This window comes from Atta cephalotes, assembly GCF_000143395.1.
Source record: "Atta cephalotes unplaced genomic scaffold scaffold00041, whole genome shotgun sequence".
NCBI lineage: Eukaryota > Metazoa > Arthropoda > Insecta > Hymenoptera > Formicidae > Atta > Atta cephalotes.
The window spans coordinates 1220099-1225021 of NW_012130105.1; the positions used below are offsets into that span (position 1 = coordinate 1220099).

Genomic DNA, 4923 nt, shown 5'->3' on the forward strand with positions numbered 1-4923 from the left:
AATTTTGATTTGTCTGTTTTCACCAGAATTCCAATTAATGCAATCAAATTCTTATTCCAATACGTTTTTTCGGTGAACTGAAAAAAATCTATCCGTGTTTCGACATCCTGCCTTGACTTGCCACGATTTATCGGCGAGTCCTCGATTCATGCTCGAGCGGCGCTCACGCGAATCAAATGAGATGGGATCTAGGATATAACATGATTACAGAACCAAGAAAACGAGAAACAGTAATATCTCGCACTTATAACGCGTCGAACACGTGCGCGCGGATTTTTCAATTAACCCCGTTCGAGAACCAAATCCCCGAAGCAGATACTTCAGTTAAATAAAGACCTGGGGATTGGACCCGAATACAGCGAGTAGTTAGTACGATCCGTTAGTCGCAGATCCTTCTCTAACCACTAACGATGGGTTTGGTGCAAGCCTGGAGCTCCGACTCGGTAGGAGAACCACTAATGATTTTAAACAAACGTTGCACAAGCCCCGGCTGCGGAGCTAGGACCGTTTACCCTCTAATTGGCGGATTTGATCTCCGGCGGATCGATTCTCAAAGTGTGCGCAAACATTTTTTTTTTCCTATTCTGTTTCGACGGTACGCGCGTGTACGTTTCATGTATATGTGAAAGATCGTTACTCAAAGAGTCTCTCTTTCTCTTCTACGAGTTTTGTAGTTAAACGCCACGCCACGCTGGTTTCCGGTATAAAAGATACAATGTAGGTGACGTAAATTGAAACCGCTGAACCGGAAAGGGTTAAGAGTCAGACTCGTTCGAAAGTTCGTTCTTGCTCGGCTGGATAACGTGATAGCTAGCATATCACCCGCTACACTGTAAGCGCGGTTGCGTGAAAATACAGCCGTGATTCTTTATCGCAGTTAAGGAAATAAACGAACACGATATCCAGGATCGATGTAGAATAAACGACTGGTGCGGTGTTGTATCAGCAGCACGCCACGGACCTAAACATATATCCCTAAGCGGGCCAAAATGTTACGACATAAGCGATTAACCCTTTCATCGCAGTGGGCGGTTGATGTGTTGACGTTGATTTGCGCAGGGCGTGCATACCGTCCGTTTAGAATTAAAAGTTGTGCGTAATTCTACGTTGAAGAACGCCCCAAGTAGAATTAGCGTTCCCCCATTTTTATCCATAACAACGGGAGTCGTGTGTCATGAAAAAAGCGCTCTATTTAAAATGTCTCTGGCTACATACGAACGTTTCTTATCTGTTTCCTGTTATTTATGAAAAATTAACTTGGAATCTAAAAGCTAAACCAAATAATAAAGAGAACATAATGAGCGGAAAAATAATAGAATATTGTACGGAAAGAATAATTTTGTTCAAATATCTAAAAATTTAGTTAGGTACAGATCTGAAAATAATTTTGTTAGACCATCAAAATAATTACGTAGGAATCTCAAGCATAATAAGCAATACTGCAAAAAGTTTTGATGTTTTAGCAACTAGTTTGAATGTCCTACATAATTACTTTGATAATTTAACAAAATTAAGATATTATTATTAAACTAAATAATAAAGAGAACAATGATCGAAATAATGATCGGAAAAAAATTATATAGAATATTGCACGGAAAGAACAATTCTGCTAAATTATTTAAAAATTTAGGTAGATACACAGAAATAAAAATGTTGAACCATCAAAATAATTACTTAGGAATTCCAAACATGATGAACAATGCTGCAAAAAGTTTTAGCAATTAGTTGGAGCATTTTACGTAATTAATTTGATAGCTCAACAAAATTATTTTCAGATCTGTACTCAGCTAAATTTTTACATATTTCAATAAAACCGTCCTTTTCATGTGAAAGAGATGAATACATACTCGCAACGGTATTCTTTAGCTACTCGTATATAATCCATCGATGAAAGGAAAAGATTGATAGGTCGGCAAAAGCCTACGGGGTGTACCGGATCGCCTGGAATCCTCCGTTATCCCGATGAACGCTTTATTCTCTCGTCGTTACATTCCCGTCATTTGCTACTCGGCGTCCGAGCAATATTCGAGCTCCCCCCCCCCCCTCCCCCTCGCCCTCTCTCTCTCTTCCTCCCCCTTTATCTCTATCTATCTTTCTCTCTCCCTCTCTCTGTTCTTCTCTCTCTTTACGTCTCTGTATGTGTCTCTCTCTCTGCAATTCTCCCTCTTGGTCTTCCAAGCTGGTCAAGTGCCGTGCATTCTGGCAAGCAAGGGAGTACAAGCGTTCCTAGATGGTTCTCGGTCCACACCCGTATATACCGATGAGGGTTACGCTCCATGTCTTCCCCCGACTCCCTTGTCGTGTGCAGATGGTTATGCTCGTACATGCCTAGACGTCTAGCTACTCGTTCGTCCTCCTCGTCGTCATCGTCGTTAAGTATACAGGGTGCAAGTAAAACGTACTGTACGACGAAACTTCGCAAGAAAGTAGCACGTCCAAAAAAAAAAAGAGGAAGAACGAGAGAAGTTTGCGTAAACATGACTCCCGCAAATACCGCCTCTCGAAGTTACCGCTCGTCGCGTCGAAATACATCGATCGTTGTGAGAGTAGCGTTAAACTTCCCTAAGGGAGAACGATAAGTAATAGCTGGTACGTAGCGATGTAACAGGTATTGCGCCATGGTCGATATTCTATTATTACTGTATACATCGCCGCTTCGTATTATTTGTTAATATATAAATGTAAATATAATATGGCAAATGAGAATAATAACGTAATTATCGAAGCACAAATTTTTTAGAATGTATTGTATATAAAATTTAATACTTAATAAATTCTTCGGACGTTTCGGCCTCATTTAGAGTCATCTTCAGCGAACTTTAGCGAACAAAGCAAACCTCCTGTAATGGTTCAATTATAATAAACCGTGCAATTTGCATGGACGAATCGCAGAAAAACAGAGCAATAATGAGAACAAGAATATTAATTATTAATCTTTCATAGGTATCTTTTTTGTCCAAACGAAATTTCAATTTTTATTAAATAAAAATGTTGACATTTTAGCTAACTAATTATTTGATAATGCAGAGATGTAATCCTGAATTTTACAGATTTTTTTGAAATTCTAGGACAGTAAAAAAATTTGGGCTGGGGATCCACAGTGTCCAACGAAAATTTAATATAAATTAGCATGACGTTTCTTCGTCAAGGTGTCGCCTAAGAGTAAGATTTGCGCTGCAAACGCGAATGCAGGCACGAATTCTCGCGACGAGGTGTTCAAGCGTGACGATAATCCCTGCGTTAAGCGCAAGATAAGCACGTACAGTCTCATTTTCGCAAAAATCCCCGCTGCATCTTCATCTTCGTGCGCGGTGTACGGGTCGCAGATTTCACTCGCACCCTGTATGTCACAAGCACGTGCGCACACGTCCGCTCGCTTGCAAAAAGAGTGCATGGCATTCTCATTAGTTGGCCCGTAACGCACGTAGAACAACGGGGCGCAGGAGGGCAGGAAGGACCCTTCAATTCTTTCGCTCTAAATCCAACATCTGTTAATTGGAGGTCGTTTGCCTACGCGTCACTACTTCACCCCTCCGCTCTGCCTCTTTCCCTTTCGTTGCAGGGGTTTCCAAGTACCGCCTGCTGTCTCATTACCACGGAGGATAAGACTCGACCGCTTATCCCTTTAGACAAGTAGTTAAGAAACAGCGGGGATGGAAGAGCGGAGAGAGGGAAAGCGAGAGAATAATAAAATGACAGGTTGAAGCAGCAGAAAGTATAACGGCAACCAGTTACTCGTTTTCTCCGGGATATCGTTTTTTGAGAAACCGACTTTGGGATGAACCGTAAAGCGTCCTTTGTGTCCATTTATTAAGCTTTTTTTTTTCAAAGAAGATCACTGAAGTACTTTACATATTTGACGAAATAGTGAATAAAATGACTATTACATTTTAATATAAAGCATTATACTTTGGCATTAAATTTCAGAAATGTGTACAAACGACAGATGCTTCCATTTCTTTCTTCTCTTTCTCTCTCTCTCTCTCTCTCTTTTAATTCCAAGCGAATTTTAATTTAACGAAAGTTCGCGAGATACTTCGAGGATACAATCTTTTGTTAAAAATTTGTTAAGAAACGACTCGGGGTATAAAGTGTCGGCACATTACAACGTGCTTTGCGGAGAAATTACCGCCGAGAGATTTTACGTTGAAAGTGTATCGTCGTCAGTTCTCGCAGATTCGTCGTTAGGGCTGTTGATAACTTTTCACCGAGAAACGATGAGCCTCGTTATACTCAGCTGATGCGACACGCTATATAGCGAGCGTAATATCGTCTCGCGCGCGCGGGAATTAAAGGCCGAGGGAGAAAGGGGGTTGAATCGAAGCGCGAAGGAGAGAAAAGTCGGACGAGGCTCTCAAGTTCGACGAAATAAGAGCGGGCCGGTTACAGTCGGAGCTTTACGAGCTTTAAAGCACCGAATGCTCGTACTCACCGGGGATAACCCATCGCGGTTTACTCGCGTATATGCGCGCAGTTTTCCGCCCCTTCCTCCTCCATCTATCCCCCCCTCCCTCCATCGCATAAACGTCGTTATTACAGAAACGTGGATCGCGTCCCAAGACGACGATGCGGCAGCCGCCTCCACCGCCTTCGTTGCCTCGCGCTTCGGTGCCTACTTGTACCTAATTGGACTGGAAGCACGTATAAACTTGGATTAGATTTCGCTGGAGCGACTCACTCGCCGCCAACTGCCGGCAACTAGCGTCTTTAACTTCCGCCCAGCGTTTGCTCGCGAAAGAGACAGAGAGGAGTGAAAGAGAGAGAGAGAGAGAGAGAGAGAGAGAGAGAGAGAGAGAGAGAGAGAGGAGAGGAGAGAGGAGAGAGACGACGACGAACGTAGTACGTTCGACCGGCGGACGAAGAACGTACGTACGTACCGTACGTAACGAAACGTAACGTTAACGAAGTAGAACGTAACGTACG

At 42.5% G+C, this 4923-nt stretch overlaps 1 protein-coding gene across 1 annotated transcript in view; it reads left to right on the forward strand.

Moving 5' to 3' along the window:
- Positions 1 to 4923, forward strand: part of LOC105622174 (roundabout homolog 2-like) — a 150051-nt gene that overhangs the window by 124597 nt on the left and 20531 nt on the right. The gene's annotated exons all lie outside the window — the stretch shown is intronic.